Source organism: Anser cygnoides, chromosome 1 (assembly GCF_040182565.1).
Source record: "Anser cygnoides isolate HZ-2024a breed goose chromosome 1, Taihu_goose_T2T_genome, whole genome shotgun sequence".
Lineage (NCBI taxonomy): Eukaryota > Metazoa > Chordata > Aves > Anseriformes > Anatidae > Anser > Anser cygnoides.
In genome coordinates this window covers 131,989,279-132,009,025 of record NC_089873.1, presented here as the reverse complement: position 1 = coordinate 132,009,025, position 19,747 = coordinate 131,989,279, and the positions used below count along the sequence as shown (strand labels likewise).

The window sequence follows — 19,747 nt, the reverse complement described above, 5'->3', positions numbered from 1 at the left end:
TATTATCCAGAAACCAATAGTGATGCTTTTATTTAATACTTACACTCTATTGTCCAATTAGCCTACTCTTTAAGAATTTCCTTACTAACCAGATTACAAAGATGGTTACTTAATTTTTCCAGCTGACAGCATGTTGACATTCTCCTTGCTTAGTAACAAAAGTCACATGAGATTATCTGAAGCAGGAAGCAAACACATTGCTATGGAGAGCGAGAACGTGGCATTGTTAGCAGCCCAGTAACAGAGCCGTGTCCCTATTGACTGCTCCCCTCTGATGTTTTTTGCAACAACAGCCATCTCAAATTTCTCCATCTCTTTTCAGATCTGAACTGAAAACCTCTTTGCTCCACAGCTAGCCATTTTAATCTTTTTGTCCTTTCTTGGCATACATTCATTATCTCAAAAATAGTAATTAAATCAGGAAAGCTTTTGAAGATATAATTTTAAAGCACAATTCTAAATAAAGCTATACAGCCTGTGGTCTCAAGCTAAATTAGGAAACTGTGTAGAAGTGGCAGTCAAACAGGAGAGTATTTGAATTGCTCTTATCTCAGACCTAAAACAAGGACATCGTTAGGGACAGTTGTTTCTGGGAAGTCAGTGCTTGTCCTCTTTTTAACTAAGAATACATTACAATACCAAATTTGAATATGCTGAGAGCATGAACGATCTGACAGTAAGAAGGGCACCAACGATTCTCAGTGGCTTGAATGGAAATAGCAGGTGTCTGGTACTTTTCTGGCCCTAAGACAGTAATCAGTCACAGATAATTGATTACTTTCAGATCCAGAAAGTGATTTGCAAAGGATTATATTTTCACTGTACTGTACTAGCTGAACATTAGCTGCACAGGAGGAAACAGATTTCTGAAGCATCAACCACACAACCAGTCATTTTTGATCATTCGAGCCATCCCCACACCCCATACAGTCGTATGTTCAAACTTCTGGGCAAATACTAATTAAGCCTTCTAATTGCAACACAGCTGCTTCCATTGAATCTATTAAACTCTATTCATCCCTTATTATTAAACAAAATGTAGGGCAGGAAAATAGAAAGAGATTTTCCTATGCATCTGTCTCTTTCAGGACAAATTCCTTTCCTGAACAAGTACAGCCATGCCTATAATCATATATAATATAGAGTATCACAAGACTACTCACATTCATTTTGAAGACCTATCTAGCAGTGAATTATCTCCTGCTTTGTCAAAACGAGCATGACTGCGCATTAAGCTCAGCATGATTCACAGGCAGAGCAATATGGAAAACTGCCCTTGTGGAGGCTTATCTAGCTTCACAGAAGTGTCTGGAAAGAACCTCAGCAACTTTAGCAATTGTTTAAGAGCTGGACTCTGCTACCAACAAGATAAGCACTAATGCAACATAACAAAATGCAACTAATGACCAAGTCTGGCAAGCAAACCGGAGTCCTGCCACAGCCACACCAACACAGAGCAGCTCCAGCCCGTTTCCTGCCAACCAAGAACAGAGAGAGGTGCTTGCTTGATCCACTTCAGGGACCATTTCACTGTTTAACCCAGCTCAAAATCATCCCTGCAGAAAAGATGACAACCCCTACAATCAGATCCTAAAAACAAAACAAATTAAAACAAAACAAAAAACTCTCAGAACCTGTGAGAAATCATTTACAAACACTGATCTGATGCTATCTCTGTCCCTTCTCATTTATTTATCTATAGAAATGTATACATGGTCATTCACAGGAATATCTAGAATATCCATGGAAAGGTACCTGTGATAGCAAAGGGCTGTCAAATACACTTGAGAAACAGCTCGGAAATGGCTCATTATGGAACTGATGGACACTTTGTGAGAAAAGCTATTTTGTCTTTCTCAAAGTTGTTCTTGCATTTGGGTCAAATTCAGGGAATAATTTGTGCTGAAATCAAATGCCAAGGCACGTTCCTGGGAAGCCTGGGCTTAACCCTAGGCCAGTCCGTGAAACAGAAGGCAGCAGCCGCCTGCCACCCTGGAAGAAGCGCTCCCTGCCAGGCAGGGCAGCTGGGTTAATCCCTTCCATGCCTCGTTCACTGATTAGGTTTGAAGATGAATCGAAGCAGATGCTACACCCCTGTGTATCCTCTCTGGAGGGTCCATCACCCACTTCTTTCTTCAGCACACGGAGGATGAGGAACCTGCCTCTGCAGAGACGGGTTCCTGCCAGCAGAAGAGGGTCTGCAGCATGGACCCCCAGAGGAGTGCATTACACGGCAGGCACTTCAGTAGGAGGAACATTTGCATTTCCCCATCCACTCTGTAGATGATTATTAAATCTGGTCTGTCTGTTCCAACAACTAGCTTTTCATCAGAAACAACCAGGTTGGGAAATGAATGGTTATGTCTGAAGCTGAATGAAATATTTTGCTCAGCACCCCCCCACACACACACCCACACACCCACACACAAAACAACCACCAACAAATTGAGCTGAGATGGACTAAATTATTTTTTCCCCTCAATTTTTTGGTTCAGCTGCCACACTGAAAAATCAATTATTTTCATTGCACTACATCAGTCACACCTATTTATAGAAATTCTAGTCATACAATCTGAGAGCAGATTTCCCCTGCTGTTACATTGGCTTTAACTTCCAAGGAAGCCAATGTAGATGAACCCTTTGGGAAAAATAAGTCCCTGGAGTAGAGAGCCTGACACTCCCCTACCATGAATAACAAACAGCAAGTGTTAGAACGATTAGTCACAGGGAACACTTTATGGGAAATAACCAGTGATTGAAATTTTCTTGCTTAAAAGAATTAAAAAGTCTAACCAGCTCCAACTTCTATGACCTGATGAAAGGACTTTTGGGGCTTTGATATGACACAAAATGGTATGCCGCTCTAATTTTAGTAAAAGACTTTAATGGTGCAACCCCATACTGGGGATCAGGTTATCTGGTTATACAGACATAGCTCATTCACCTATGAAAAAGAATGCATTGACCTATACAGTTTGAGCAACTTTGTGTGACTCCATTTGATTTTGTTTCTTGCACAGCCCAAATACCAAAGTGGACCATCCCTGGAGGTCTTTAAAAGACGTCTAGATTTAGAGCTTAGCGATATGGTTTAGTGGAGGACTTGTTAGTGGTAGGTCTGAGGTTGGACTTAGTGATCTTGGAGGTCTCTTCCAACCTAGATGATTCTGTGATTCTGTGATTGCTTGCCTATAGCAGCACCTGTTGGGCCGGTACCACACATGCCATGTTATTTCTGGTGAAAAATGATTATATCTCTGAGAATTAGACCATCCCTGGAAGTGCATTTACACATCTGCAGCACTGACAGTGTTCTGTGTTTTGTACAGCCTCCTATTTTCCTGGCTGCCCTTGCAATGATGGCAACGGATAAAATAGATGGGTACGGTCCCTCTGGCCTCTCCTGCCTCTGAAGCAGCTGGGATGGCAGTCAAGCAGGACAAGGCCAAGGGCTGCTGCCTACTGGCAACAATTTGGAGGCCAAGTACCAAGTCCTGGGGGCATCACTGAAGCTGCTTCCAGGATGCAACACCTGCCATTGCATGTGCAGCTGTCTTCAGAGTTGTATCACTGCAAGTCAAAACTTCTCATAAAAAACAGTATTCCTCCAGAACTGCATTTATACTGGTTTATAGCAATGCAGAAACTGGGCCTAAAACCTTACGTAGGTGTCAGGTCATACTTGTGTTGGTTTTCTGTTTGTACTGATATATCAGAAGAGGCTTAGAATGTCTTCTGTTACTTCCTGTTCTATTTAAAAATAAGTGAAAGAAAACCATACTCTCCACAAAGTTAGAGAAGGGTTGATTGACATGGCCTTTGCAGCTGTTCATGTCTTTAGAAGTCTCCTGTTTGGTTTACAGTGGTTCACATTCCTTGAGAAGGTACCCCTTTTCTTCTGAAATGCATTTGAACTGAAATCTTCATCATGGGCAGCTCTACACAGGGGGCAAGAAACAAGCTGCATCCATCAAATGATTTATTTCATTACAAGCAGCATACCTAGGTCCAGAAAGCATTGTGCTGGCTGTGCCTCTGTCAGTCATTGCCCAGAGGGTTCAATTAGTATTAGGGAGGTTGCCTGCTGACCTTTCATTTTGCTCTACACTTGGATTTCCATTCTGACTGATGAAGCCACATGTCACTATAATTTCACCAGCATCTGTAAAAGGGTGCCTGCTGCAGCTTCCACTTTGCATTAGTCTTCTGTGCTTCTCCTTTGATCTCTTACTGAAACATGCCACACCATCACACCAGAAGCAAACCTCCATGTCCTTCTTTGACCTGCACCCTCGTGTCCTGATGAGGAGAGTAAGTCTGCATTTTATAATGTTATGGCCAAATCCCTTGTGCATGTAAGTCATTCCCATGGGGCTCTCTCAATAGGGCCTAACTCAAGGGAATTATGCTTCACCTACACCAGTTCAGCCCCCCATGTTTGGAGTTGGATAAACAGCAGACCAAGCCTGCAATCACAATTTTTCCTGTTTTTTATAATGCAGTCTATCTTTCATAAAATGATCAAATGAATTGACATAATTCAACTCAGCAGGTTAAAGATCAGACCCACGTATGAAATTATTTGACAATATGTTAAAATGAAGTCATAAAATATTTAAACATGAGCCTGCAGTAGCTTCACAAGGGAATGCAAGATAATTTCAGCTTTCTAGCAGAAAATAAAGTAAGCATAACATTGTTAGAAAATATGCCCTTAAAGATTTATTCCTGTCACCCTAAGAATGGAACAACTGAACTGAACAAAGACAGTCAAAGGGCTTATGAAGCAAAGGGATAGATACTGGGAGGCAGGTGAAATTTATTATTTCATGCTTTCTGTTTTAAATTCTCCTATAGTTTCACTTGGACAGTGTTGGTGGATAGTAAAAGAAGTTTTGGGAGTCTCTCTAGAGATCATTTATTGGTTTTATTTATTATAATTAATTTGCCACCCTTGACTTATTCAGTTCTTTTCTCAAGATGTCAATTTTTGATTTCAGGTGACCTCCGATTGCAAGACTTGGATTTTTAAAGCTACTTAAACCTTTTCCATTTAGCTTTGCAAGACTAAGTAGCTTTCAATGTGATCTAGGAGATGAAGTGTTTAAGAAATGGAGAAAATGGGATTCAGTTGTCAAAATCACTCAGACTATGCAATGTATTTATGATTTGTGGCTCTAAGAACCTTTGGAAATGAGACATTGATTTTGTTTTGTGTTAATACAGCACCATTAAGAAGGTACCCTATTCTATGATTACAGCTGTTATGATAGTACTAAAAAGGACTGACAGCCTATGTAACGGAAGAGGAAAGTTTTAAAATGTAAACCCCAGAGGTTCAAGTTTTTAAATAAATAAAGACCAAAATCTAATGCAGAGATATTTAATCTTTAATGTTTGAGGTCTTAAAATTCAGATTTCGTACTCTAGATGTCTGGTTTCTGAATTCTAAATGCTTAGGGTTAGCAATCCCATTTTGCCATGATCAGGCTGAGGTTCATTAAGTGACTGAGGCCATTCAAGGTGAGAGCTCTACCAAACTGTGCATTCTTATCACACTCAGATAAAAAGAACCAATTCTGCTTTTCTTTGGGGTTTCATGTCTGTAAAAGTTTTCCTGATGCATCTATCTTCCCAAACTGATCTCAGGACCAGCTTCAAAATGGCCTGAACAAATGCAGAATCTCAAAACCCAGTGATATACTGCCTCATCCTTCTAGTTAACAACCACCTTTCTAAAGGTGTCTTACAGTGCAGTTCACTGAACACATCTCGAGTTGTTTCAGCTGAGCCAGACAGTTCCTTCAGTCTATCCAGTTTGCAAATGAATTCTCTGGCCACCACCAACATTACTGCATCTAAAAGTTGCTGTAAAAATCTCTTTGAAATGGTAACCCTAAACTGGGGTCTTTCCATAGCTTCAAAGGCATGATGTCCCAATCTGAATTCCTTTGAAATATTTAATTTGAATAATAAACTAGCCAAGCACCAGCATATTCAGGTTGTTATCAGTTAGCTCTGACCAGTAGAAACTTTGAAGTGTTAATTGCTTAGCTGGACAAAGTGGCAGACTTTATTGGTTTCCACAGGAAGAAAAAATTAACCCTTTTACACTCTGTTGAAGAGAAAACATTTTAATAAAGAACTCACAAAAGTTCTAGGTGTTATACCCATAGCCAAAATGTTCATAGAGACATAACAGGAAAAAATGAAAATCCAGCCATTTTCATTCTTTATATCCACAGAAACAACAGTGGGGGCCCACAACCCCACTGGGGACAACAATATTTGTGTGCTTAGTGACCTGTACATTGAATTTATTGTTCAGTCTGTACAGCACAAGCAGCAGGATGAGTTTACATGTATTTGAAGTGTGTGCTGAAGTATCATTAATCTGTTCCTGGCTGCATCTTTGACTAGACAGTGATCTTTTTCACTTTGGGTGCAAATAAAAAATAACCCAAACAAACAAAACATACTCACATTCTGTTTCTTAGCACAGTCCTTGCTGTCTCACCTTACTGTACAGCCACCTGGGCTGGGGCGGAGCATGTATGGGGCAGCCCGTGGGGCAAGCTGACTGTGGCTCTGCACAGCGCCAGTGCCTGAGAGCAAAGTTATGTGGATCAGAGTCTTGCTGTCATGGTCTGAGCCCAGCCCTACTTCTGAGGTAGAGCCATCACTGTTTGTATTGCACTTGGCTGTTGTCCTTGCTTTGTTTCCCCCCTGCTTTGCCTCCTTTTCCCGGTGGCCACCAACTCCCCTCACGCCTTTCAACCCTTATCCCAGGAGGATCCCCTGCCATCTCCACCCGAGACGTCACCACAATAAAGTTTTACTTTTTTTGGTAATACCATACAGATATGTTACTCACCTGACTGCATCAAGAAGCAAAAAACTCAGCCAGGAGTATCGCTCAGACTAAAAAAGTGGTATAATTTGGCTTCAGTGACCTGATGGTGTCTTTGTGCAAGCCAGCCTATTTCAGGACACATTGGAGGGCTGCACACACACACCCCACCCTTTAGGTAGATCCACTGGTGTGACTCTAATAAGTAGGAGTGCTACATGGGGCAAGTGCCAAGATTTTGGCTACTAGATGATCTGCTCCAAGGTCTCAAACTCTTCGTGTGAACAATGGAGTAACCAGAAGTCATCCATGGCCTGTTTGTTGACTGCTCTCACAACACTCACAACACTGCTACCATTTTTTCTTGTTAAATGACAGATTTTTTTTTTACATTCAGGAATTAACACAGTTTAATCCCAAATGACCCTGGCTTGGATTTCTTAACACATCCGGTCACAACACGGTTGCCAATTAAAAAAGGTCATCTATCCAAACCAGGAAAACCTTTATTTCTTTTCAGGGAACAGTACAGTCTCCCAGTCTCCCACTGTTTTTTCAAGAGAATGAAAAACCATCTTCTTCCCTTCTCCCCCCTTCATAATACCATCTGACAGGATGCAGAGTTCACAATTCATGGCTCAAGTGACCTCTGTATTCCCATTACCCATGGCTCCTCCTTAGGGGATTTGCAGAGCTGTACTTCTATCTAAAAACAGTTCCTAAATCCTCGAATAGTACTAGTAAGGATTACAGGAATGTCACTTTCTAGCAATTATCAGAAATCAAAATGTACACTTCTTCAAAGGGCTACCTCAAGGCATAGACATTTTTAAGGACTACAAATGCAAAAATAAAATCTCAGTTACTAATGAGGAGTTAAAAATACAAGAGATTTTGGAGTCCAGTAAATTATCTTGGATGATGGTCTGTCCAGGGTCCAAAGTTTTTTAAGCATTTCTTTGGAAAAATGTATGCTCTGTTTTCTCAGACAACCCAGAATAGGCGGCTTTTGCTGTACTCCATGTGCTATTTAAAATGCTTACTCTTTGTGAGGGAGTGCAGTACAGTGAAAGCAGCAGCAGAGATGTCTATCTGGAAATTGCTCTGCATGACAATGAAGGATGGGTGAAGAAAACACCGGGTTTGTGTCTGGGGGAGGGAATGGGGCAGCAGCATTTCAGAAGAGTGGAGCTCGTGATTGCATGTGTGCAGGCGGGGGAAGAGGCAGTGAGCTGGGAGTCAGCTCCCATTCCCAAAAGCTGGGCGCTAAGGAAAGGCAAACTGACTGGCGCAGCTCCAGAGCTGTAAAAATCCTTTCCTTCCTGCTTGAATTCAAAGGAATAAACACAGCGAAAAATATCATCCCACTTTACAATTCACTGTGCTGCACTATTAAATCCAGTGCATTTTTCTATTCATATTGATTTTTGTTGTATTTATTGGAATCTCAGTGAACTAATTTTTTCCTTTCCTGTGTAACCTTTTGTTTCTCTTTCTCTCAAAACACATTCAGTGTTCGCTATGGCCTGCATTCAATCATCCCTCCAGGCAATGGAGAGAGTTCAACCAACTGCAATAAGATTTGGACTCAGTCATACAGAGAAGAATACCTGGCAAATGGTGTATGTGAGCAGAAAGCCAAAGGGAGACTCCTGCAGCCACTGTATTCAGTGGCATACTTCCTTGTGACTTCAGGGACGCACACTTGCACCCAGAGTTGGTTGGGAGAATAACCTGCTGGTTCTTGGCCTCAAGCAAATGCAGTCATGAAAGCAGAGAATAGCCCTGGCTATTCTGGTGGACCTTCACCTGATCAAAGTGATTTTTCCTCTGCAGCAGGGTCTCCAAACTGCTGCTCCCAATCATGAAAAGCACATGTCTAGCCGTCTCCCAACTGCTTTATCTTAGAGATATCTGGGAGAGAGACTAAATCAGGCCACATGGCAGGGAAGGATTCTAAGTGTAGGGTGAACCAGGATTGCATCTTCTAATAGGGATTTTGGTGTGCTGGCACCTGCAGGTATTTGAGTTGTTGCTTGCTCCTTGTTGTAGCACTTTCCTCCTCTTGCACCTCAGGGCCTCACTGAACTGGCACTGCTGGGGAGCAAGGTCATTTCAGTCTGCTGCATCACCTGCATGGGACTGTAAACCAAGAAATATCTGAGATATGCTAAGCCTTGAGCTGTGGTTGGCAAGGCCTGGCCATGAGTTTTTGCATGCTGAGCAAATGTGGGTGCACAGCACAAGGAATGACAGCACCAGAAGCCTGGCAGATGTATGGTAAAGTTTCTCACGAAGGTGCATGCAATGTACTTGCAGGGAGGCAGGAGCAGAGCAAGCTTGGGAGGCAGACTGTGAGGCTGGTTTGGCAGGTGGGACAGAATTGGTTTCATGAAGTAGCACTGTGGGGTGAGAGAATGGTGTAGCGGGCAAGGTCAAAGTTTGAGAAGATATTTGGTTTTGAAAGGAAGCATAACTTTCAACTATGTTCAAGCTTTGGAGAGGGTTTATTTGGATCTGACAAGCTGGCCACCACTCACATGGTCATGGGGGACTTCTAGCAGAATTCAAGGAGTAGGTTTCTTATCCATAAACATACATTTTCAGCTTTTGGATTATACTTTTCTTGTGTTATATGAAGTGCAATAAACCCTTATTCCTAATGCAAACATTCTAGTGCATGCAAAAAGATAATGCTTTTTATAATGTCATTATTTCATCAATAAACTATTGGTACCTGGAAAAACTAGCAAAATCACTGTGACAGGAAAGAACACTGTGTGAACAAAAATGGTTTTCCACGGCTTTGAAACCAGAAGTGCAATAAATTTACAAAACACCAGCAGCAAAGACACCCCAGCCACCTGAAAGGTGCATCCCCTCTGACCCCAAGTATAAACTTCTGCTACCTGAGCTCAAATCATCTCATATAATGCCATTGCAACTTCATTGTAGCATTGTTCCTGTGAGACAGACCTCTCGTCTTTTATTACTCACCTCATGTTGTCACAAATGTTTTGGTAACAGCTTACTTGTGCTCTAATTGGGGAAAAGAATCCAAGACAGCAGAGCAGGCTGGTCTCAAAGTGCAAACTACAATGTGTGGAGATTCATAAGCCCTGCAGGCCTAAGAAAGCAAATAAATCAGAGCTCACAAACCAGCTTTGCACTGATGTGATTTATCTTCCAGGGCTAACCTGCCTGGATATGATTTTATAATAATGGCAGCCAGAGATGTGAACAGCAGACTAAAAGAATCCATTCGCATTGGAAAAACTGTGAGTATTAATTTTACTATAACCACTGCACAAGTACATGAGACAGATCTAAAATGCATGCAGATAGGTAAAAAGTTGAGGTGCTAGGTTGGATTTTTCAGAAAGGACATATAGTTAAATATCCTTGGATTAAAAAAAAAAAAAAAAAGTCTAACAGAGATGTCAGATGTTACAATGACCGGACAGACTGGATATGCAGACTCAAAGAAGTACTGTGTGAGTGCCCTGAAGTAGCTCAAAATGGAGTTCATGTCAACAGTGACTATAAGCATCATTAAGGGACACTGTAGATGTAACTTTTAGCACAAGTGTGTTTGCAGTATTCAGAAACTGTCTGGTTGTCTCTAAAATGCAAGAACCAGTGATAACTCAATTCTGAGTTTTACAATAAGTAATAAAGCATGTTCACTAGAGGCACTGTTATGGAAGTATTGAACATTGTCTTTTTTGAGGGAAATGAAAATAGCGTTGTTCTTCAGAAAGTAGTGCTTTCTCAATCATAAATCTTTTCTTGTTTTGCTTTGTTCAGCTTCTAATTCATTCCACAAAATTTTACTTATGGCTGTAGGAATTGTATCTGATACTGACAGAACCATGAGCATCTTGAAAAGCTTAAAATAAATGATGGTTTTAAAAGTGGGACATGTGGAAGAGGATTATTATTTTTTTCATTAGTGAAGGCAGATCTAAACCACCAGAATCACAGCAGCCTGAAACCCTGGTGTATTTTCAAATACTTGTTTTCTCTTTTCAGAGAGAAAAAGAGAGAGAAAGAAAAACAGCAACCTGAATTCAGGAAAAGATAACTTCAAACCAAATATGCATTACTTTTTATTTGTGGGCATATGAAGGAATTTAATCTTAACAAGAAAGAGGTAGTGGCTCTAAATGCATAGGCTGTAAAAACTGTGATCATTTGCTTTGCACTGAGATGCAGATGTTTTTACTATGGCATTATGTGGGAATTCTATAGTCCAAAGAAAGATGAAAGATTACTCATGTCACATAAAAATGCATTTCACTGGCATCTTAGAAGCTCTTTGCTACTTACAGAAATGAATGTCATAAATAGTTTTTGAGCATCAGATAAGCACTGACTGTCAAAGCATTTAGATACATTTCAGGAATCTTTGCTCAAGAGTATTCAGAGACCACATTATTCAAATAAGGAAATGCACATTTACTGCAGTGCTTCTTATTGTTTCACATTGAAGTCAAGCTAATATATATATAGTGAAAACACCTAGAAACTGGTAAATATATGCTTATTAAGCAGTTTAAATGTGTAAAAGTGATAAATGTAATCAATTAACGGGGTTACCCTTCATCTCCAGTTCTCTATCTATTAGCTTTTAAGATTCAGAAAGTCAACATAAAACAAGCAGCCATGTCAAACAGCCCTTTTTAAGGACATTTGAAATATTGCTGTGATTAGTGTTTTGGGAATAATTAAGAACAAAAAGAAAACTTTAAAACACATTTAACTTGTTAGTTTTCAACACCATGTTTACAGAAAACTTGCATTCTCAAAAATTTTGTTCTTTTCAGATGTGCTTGGCTGATGTCTGTGTAACCTTGTAATTGGTCACATAAGTCTAGTAATACAATTTCCCTGCCCTGACTGGATGAAAGTACTAGCTCTTACAGGGCAAATATCCACATGGATAAACTTAGAATCCAGCATCTGTGAATATTTATGCAGGAAGATTTGAATGTTACCATGTTTACTCTATCTGTGAAATATGCAAGTCTAGCTGTAGAGAATTCCTTTACAAATCCAAACAAATATTTGAAGGGTTTTTTTCTTTCTTTGGCTGCAGTTGGGGTAAACTGTGTTGTAAGGTAGATGCCATTAAATACTCCAGCTCTGAGGTCTTCTCTGGACCAAGGTCAGTCTCTCTGTTTTTGGGCCCCTGGCTGGACTATTTGTAATTGGGCTCCAGTCTAAGTGATCTGTTACTGTAAAAAACAAAAACAAACAAACAAAAAAACCCTACTTATTACTCACGCTGCTATCAAAGCTGGTTTAAAGAACATTTCAATGTCAAACTAGTAAAGCTATTATTCTGCTTCAAAGAGAACAGTGTTTTACCCAAAAGATAATCAGAGATGTTCTACTGAAAAGTGATCTTCACTAGTGAAGAATCTCCTTTTTTTCTTTGAAACCTGATCTGAAATCAGGAAATTCCAAATTGTTACACTTACTGGTGAACAGAGATCATGGTCTATGGTATCTTAAGTGTCTCTTGGAGAAATGTCTAGAAGGGTATGATTGCTAGCTTGAGATAATTGTCTCAAGAAATGGAATATATGCAGCAAGGGGTAAAGGAGATGAAAATAATATTTGTCAAAGTGTTTTTAGATAGTAAGAGAAATCCAGCATATCTGATAGTCCTTCTGTCCCTGTAAGCAGATCAGCCCAAGTATATTGCATTCAGCTATTCCAGGTTTTCTGTTCATGTGCAGATGATTTCTATGTCACATCTGTCACCCCTGTGCCACCCAGATGTGACAGGCTCAATGTGCCTGGTTGGGTGTGTGTAACAGTCACAACATGTTCCAGATGCACCAGACATGGTGAATGCAGACAGGCCCAATATATTTTACACAGTGAGTCCCATATGTCTGGGATAAATTGGCCTCATTGTGAATGTGATGTGGGATGCCAGGGATGCTAAGCATCCAAAAATATCGTGGATTACTATTCAAAGCAATAATCTTCTAACCATAGTGTCAGAGTTGGCTAGCAGGAAAATGTTGCAGAAATGCTAAGTAAAGAGAGTTGAAAAATGAGAAATATTATCTAAGATTCCACAGATACTCAATGAAATTTTCATTTTCCCCTCTTTGGTACCATTACTGGAGGGTAGGAAGGCCCTGCAGAGGGGCCTGGACAGGATGGGTCGATGGGCAGAGGCCAATGGCATGAGGTTCAACATGGCTAAGTGCCGGGTCCTGCACTTTGGTCACAACAACCCCATGCAGCACTACAGGTTTGGGGCAGAGTGGCTGGAAAGCTGTGCAGAGGAAAAGGATCTGGGGGTGCTGATTGATGCTCGTCTGAACATGAGCCAGCAGTGTGCCCAGGTGGCCAAAGAAGGCCAACGGCACCCTGGCTTGTATCAGGAATAGCTTAGCCAGCAGGACCAGGGAAGTGATCATCCCCCTGTACTCAGCTCTGGTGAGGCTGCACCTTGAGTACTGTGTTCAGCTTTGGGCCCCTTGCTACAAGAAGGACATTGAGGTGCTCGAGCGTGCCCAGAGAAGGGCTTCGAAGCTGGTGAAGGGCCTGGAACACAAGTCCTATCAGGAGGGGCTGGGGGAACTGGGGTTGTTTAGGCTGCAGAAGAGGGGGCTCAGGAGAGATCTTATTGATCTCTACAACTACCTGAAAGGAAGGTGTTGGGAGAGGAAGGTGAGGGTTGGCCTGTTCTCACAGATAACTAGTGATAGGACTAGAGGGAATGGCCTCAGATTGTGCCAGGGGAGGTTCAGGTTGGAAATTAGGAGACATTTCTTCTCAGAAAGAGCAGTCAGGCATTGGAACAGGTTGCCCAGGGAGGTGTTGGAGTCACCATCCCTGGGGGTGTTCAAGGAAAGGTTGGACCTGGAGCTTAAGGACATGGTCTAGTAGGTGATATTGGCGGTAGGGGGATGGTTGGACCAGATGATCTTGGAGGTCTCTTCCAACCTTAATGATTCTATGATTGCCACTTTGTCTCTTGGAGAATGTGCACTGTAGCTAGAAAGTCTGGAAAAAATATTGCAAGTCAGACCATTTTCAATGGCAATAAATATAATAATTCATTGCAATAGAAAACCCTGTTTTATTTTCAAAGCCGACACTCTCATATCTTGTTCCATCCATTGCAAATGGATGAGGAAATGGAGGAAACCAAAAGTGAGGCAATCAAGTACAAAAAGTCTTATGATCTTTTGAGAATTTCCATCAGTTTTTCAGTTCATTTTGTAAAAGGCAGTGGAATCATTTCATGTGACAAAAGGCTGTATACTGAGTTAGGATTGATATTGTGCAGCAAACCCCTACAACAGAAAATAGATAACTGGAATAAAAAAGATTCTCTCTCTGTCTCTGATGACCATGCACCATAGTGATTGCTACAAACATTGAGTAAACATTAGCCAGGCATAGCCTGATCACATGACAGAGCATCTCACTTTCTTTAATGACCTTCCATTCATACTGTGTTTTCTGAGATGGTGAATATTTTGTGGATAAGAAACATGCACTTGGAAAAGTCAGCTGTAGTTGGATGAAGTGTATTATTTATCATTATTTCAGCATTTTTTCTCTCTCCTGGTCTCTTCCTTCCTGCATAACCTCTTTGCTGAGCTTTATGCGTGGAGATCTTTGTGCCTTCCTGAGCATCCAGCGATAAACATATTTTGAATAAAATATTTCTGACTATTGCACGTGCAAAACCAACTGCACTCAATGATATGCCCAAATGCCAATTTATTGCAAAATTGGATGACTAACCATAGTTTGGGGTAAGAAACACAGAGAAAGTTTTAAAAGACAGAAATAGATACTCACTGATATTTGAAATAAAGCCTGAATCCAGTCTGTAAAGCAGCTTAGGTGCCTAACTTCTATGAACTAATCTGCTGAAATTTCATAGAGACTCATTTCCTCTTCTCTTTCTCAATCTCCAAATTCCAGAGGATTTGGTATCCAAAAGCCTTAGAAAATACCATTTGCCTTCTATCTTGACTTTAGGCTTTAAAATATCTCGGAATGTCTCAGCTGTGCTTATTACCGTCATTACAGCAAACAGCAGAATGAGACATCAGTCCTCTGCTCACAGTCATTCATATTGTGATGGAGGCAGAAGAGGGAGCAAAAGAAATGCTTCTTATTTAGGAGAGTGGGGCTTGGACGGGCTTACAGCTGCCTCATCAACAGCTGCAATTGCAATGCAGTTCCATATGGCCTGGCATGCAAGGCTCAAGTGCTAAGAACAAATCTCGCTCCGGCTGTATTATACTGCCAAACATTGTGATATGGGTTCCTCATTAACCAGTGATTGATTAATGGCACTTAATTAAAGCAGAAGACAGCAAGAAGAATGGAGCAGTGGAGGAATTAGATACTGTATGGCATCCTGTCTCACTATTTGGCTTGAATGTGCGTTGGTTGGGGTGACTAATAACACAAACCTAGGAATTAACTCTCCCAGCTGATGCTATTGTTTCTGACAGAATGCTTGCCTGTCACAAGAATTAATTCAATCTACACCGTTGTTCAGTCCCTTAACAACAGATGCTCATTCAGATATCTCGGCAGAAGAAAATGGCTTCCCTCAACACAGGAGCTTGTGTGGCAACCTGCAAGGGCCTGTTCACTGTCAGCTTCGGGTTCATGGCACCCCTTCACGTCTACTGATCAGTTTGTATGTGTGCTATTCTCTGTGTATGTCTGACATTTAAGATAGATATTTGGCAATAACATCTTGAAGAAAGAGGTACCCCTTCAGGGAAAATGTGGAAGTTCATTATTCAAATGAGGAAAATGGAAAGTGGAGGAGAAAAAAAAAAAAGTGGCTTGTTCTCCTGCTGCCACATCTCCCCCGCAAAAGCTGCCTGCCCAGTCATCCTGTCCCTTCCGTAAAGGAAGCGGGACTGCCAGCAGCCAGTTTTTCCGCTGTAGTAAATGTCACTGCTATCCTTTGACCAGATCCACAGCTCCCCTCAATAGCTGGCTGCTGGCCCGCCGCATGCAGAGGGCCTGGCTCTTCCCTTGCTGCCTCTCCAGCCCAGGGATGATTTGGCTCTGCTGCAAACAGTGCGAGAGAGGGGGTGAGGAGGCTGGATTCTCCCAAATGGCTTAAAACTGCTCTAGGCCTGGCACCGGGGACCTTGGTTTCCAACCCTGACACTGACAGAGCCTGTCTGAGGGAGCTGTGTAACAGATGGGATTTTTGTGAGCAACAGTCTGCCCAGATAGACTCAACTCACAAGGGAAATTGTTTGAGGTAACACACAGTTTCTTTAATAAAAGTACTTCCCAGCCCAGGTGCTTGGCTGTAGCCAGGGCACCAGGGGTCTGCCATCAACACTGAGCAGCTCCTGGAGCCCCTCACATGTAATCCTTGGCTCAGATGCTTTTTCAGGTCTGAGGAAGATTGGGGACTGGGAGTCACCTGCTGAGAAGCCACTGGGATTAAAAAGGATAAATTCTCCCAAGGGTTTTTCTCGGAAAGGCCCTTGCAGACTGCATTACATAAAGAGCAGGGCTTAGTCCTTCTGCCAAATGTGCAGGAGGTTCCTTCCCCTGGTCACTGGGAGACTTGTCAGTCTGTCTGTCAGCCTTGCACTGTCCCTGCAAAACCTCCAAGGCTTATGTCCGTGGATTATTGCCTGCTGGATGGAGGGAGTGTGGAAAGGTATTGCAAAAAGCAAGACTGGTTTTCCCTTCCCTCACAGCAGGATGTGGCTGAGCACAAGAGAACTAGAGAAGGTGTGGAGAACAAGACATGCAATTAGGTGTATGGGAAAGCACTGAACGTGCTAGAAAAGATTAAATCAGCTGGAACTGCTGACACCAAAAAAGAGCTAATGGGAGATGGATGACTGAGGTGTGTAAATCCTAAATGCTCTGGAGAAGGTGGGTATGGAATAGCCGTTCCTTCCTGCCTCAGCAGAGCTAAGGGCACCCTTTGAAATTAGCAGGCTACAAGCTTAAAACAAATACGGGAAGTCCTCTTTCACACAGTGGAAATTAAGCTGTGGAACTTGCTACAGGATGCTGTGGAGGCCAGAGCCCATCTGGATCCATGGAGGGTTACCTGAGAGCTATGCCAGGGATGGCTGCTCGACCTCACAGCCTGCCCTGGCTCAGCAAGTCCCCGCGGCACTGGCAGCCAGGCATGGAGAGGGAAAGGATCACCCAAGAGTGACCTGCATTTCCTACTCCCTTCCTTAAGCATTTCTGGGAATGTTAGGGAACTCCTCGTACTGGGCAAATGTACAGGTCTCACTGTGCTGGAGAGGGAGTACAGGGTAACCTCCACTATTGTTCTGACCCTGTCTGGCCATTTTCTTACATTTGTATAAGAAATTAGGAGCATTGTCTTCTGAAGTCAACAGAGGCAGGTAAAGACATTTGAGAAAACATTCTACTTGCCAAAAGTACTTTTCAGGGGACTAGCTAGTGAGTTAGCCTGAATTCAGAAAATAGTGTTGTTACCAAAGAAAATACATGGCAAGAAGAACAGTGAAGTACTAGAACCATTTGTTTTGACTTCCTTGAATGATATATTTTTCTTTTCCAGGAACATAAGCATAAGGTAAAATTCTGACCTTCTTAAAAATTGTAACAAAACAAGAACAGTTTGGGGAACAGACTTGAGACCTTTCTTTTCCAGGTTGCTAAAAAGAAAAAGAAACCATAGGAAGTGCTCAAATCAGTGTGAAGCCCGGTGACTAACCTGGGGAAAAAGAGCATTTGCGTAGCTCTTTCGTGAGCTCTTTTTTTTTTTTTCCTTTCCCTGTGCTGGAAATTACAGTCATGTGCTTAAATGTCTAACATTGACCCACTCTTCTCATGTGTGTTTTGTAGGAACAATGCCTGATATCAGAAGTGTGGTGGCTGAGAGGCCAACCCAGCGCAACCTGGAGGAGTTGCTGTGGGGGTCCATCTGTGGAGCCTCCCCCTGACATGGGCATGGGCAGAGTGAAACACGGAACTTGTGAGCCTGGTGTGCACTGAAGCAGTGCCAGCTTCGTTCCCAGAAGTAGGGGATTTCAGGGATTTCCTCAATGAGGTGAGGTAAATCCTCCTTGCCAGTCCTACTTTCGGGTTGAAAGCCCCTCCAGAAGAGGCTACGTGGGGCTGTAAAGCTCTGTCCCACGGCGCAGGGAGCAATGAGCAGAGGGGCTTCCTCAGCTCAGCTGCCAGTGAGGCCTTTGACAGGACTTACTCCTCATAACACCTGCACTGCTTCCCAAAGCAAATACCTGGTGTACTCATGTTGCAGGGGAAGAGGGAGCAGAACTTGCTTTTACAGAGTGACAAAGGCTGCCAGATGGGCTGTGAACCCACATGGGAACCATGCAGCAGCTGGGAAACAGCAAGTGTCTTCTGGGAGCCTGCAGGTGAATGCTGCAGAAATAAGCATCTGGGAAGAAATCCCTGCATGTGCTTTGAAACTGTGGAGAGGCAACTGACTGATCCTTTGGTGTGCAAGAAGAAAGGTTATAATGCAATCCTTCAAGGGAAAGATAGGTGGAAGGCGATGTGCATCCACAATAGAAGAATTCCTGAAGATACTCCTGTCACCAAAATCATCAGACGATGCAGAGCTCTCAGAACAGGAAGAGTCACCAGAGTTTCCAACCCTAATTACCAGCTGGCTGAAACAATGACATAATCAACGTGGGGTGAATCGCATTAGTGGTCATATCCTGACAAGAAGAACCAGCTGCAAGAAGTATTCTACTGAACTATAAACTACTCAAAACAGCACTCTGAAAGAGTGTTTACAAACACATTGCTGTTCAAAGTTGGACCTATTGTTTCAGAGGAACTGAGGAAACCAAAACAAGAAAAGAAATTATGTTGACAAGTGGGCTTTACTATAACAATGCCATTGTTAAGCCTACAAAGAGAGCGTCCATTGGTAACATCCATTACCCATTGGTAAGTTGGGGATGGCAGAAATTGGTGAAACAGTGGAGTGATCCACATCTACATCAGCTAACAATGTCATTTCACTGGAAAAGCTGGAGAAGTCACAGATTTAGCTCGATAATTATGTGGAGCTTTATTTAATCACATTAAGGCCAAAAGGATCCTTCTCTTGGCTGCAGGAGGCAATAAACCAGGCCAACAGTTAGGAAAAGGCACCACAGCATCTTGGGCACTTGTTCATCACCACTGATAAGATGAACTTTCTCTGTACTCTTCACCCTTGAAGCCAGAGCTTGAAGCTGAGAGCTCTGGCTGCCATCCAGCACAGCACTAATACATGGATAATCCAACTAAAGCCCACAGGGCAACTCAGGTGTTTAATGGTAAGCACATGCTTAAATGAGTTGCTGGATTAAGGCCAAAAGGGTTAGCACCTTGCAGCCTGTAGCTCATTGGATCCTGAGGACAGTATTGCAATGTACTGTGGGATCAGCAGTTTCTGAGTCTGTGGATCACTGGTGGTCCATAACATATATGGAGTTCATTTGCAAAATGTCTGCTGTGATTTTGTTTTTGAGCTGTGCTCAGGGTTTGCTATACATACAAAATGGGAAAGCAAAAACAAAAGAAAATCAGAGAAGTTTAACCTGGTTTTGTTTATTTGTAAATAAAAACATGCAGAAACATTGCTAAATGGTAAAAATTTTCTCACTGAGGGGGAGGTCTGCCTTTGGATTACAAATTTTCAGGCATTTTTTTAATCACAAGTGATTAAAAATTAACCTGTAAATAATTTCCTGTTGACTGACTAGTTGCATGCTGGTCAAATCTCTGGAGGATGTAGCTGTTCCTGTAAAAGAAAGAAGAAGGAAGACTTGCTGGACTGTGAAAGCAGGTGGAAAAAAAATCGGAATTCTTCTCTCTGCTCCCAAAATAGTAACCAAAATTAGACTATGACCTTTCTGG

General features: G+C 42.1%; 1 long non-coding RNA gene across 4 annotated transcripts in view; it reads right to left on the bottom strand.

The window, feature by feature from the left end:
* LOC106042539 (uncharacterized) overlaps positions 1 to 15,887 on the bottom strand; it is a 60,258-nt gene extending 44,371 nt beyond the window's left edge. For 2 of the 4 annotated variants that reach the window (XR_010826337.1, XR_010826335.1), the window contains exon 1: positions 14,687 to 15,882. This is a non-coding gene — a long non-coding RNA (uncharacterized lncRNA). Of the gene's footprint in view, positions 1 to 14,686 lie in introns of all 4 variants that reach the window. The other 2 variants (XR_007164412.2, XR_010826336.1) reach the window with 2 other exon arrangements.
* Between the last annotated feature and the right edge of the window lie 3,860 nt (positions 15,888 to 19,747).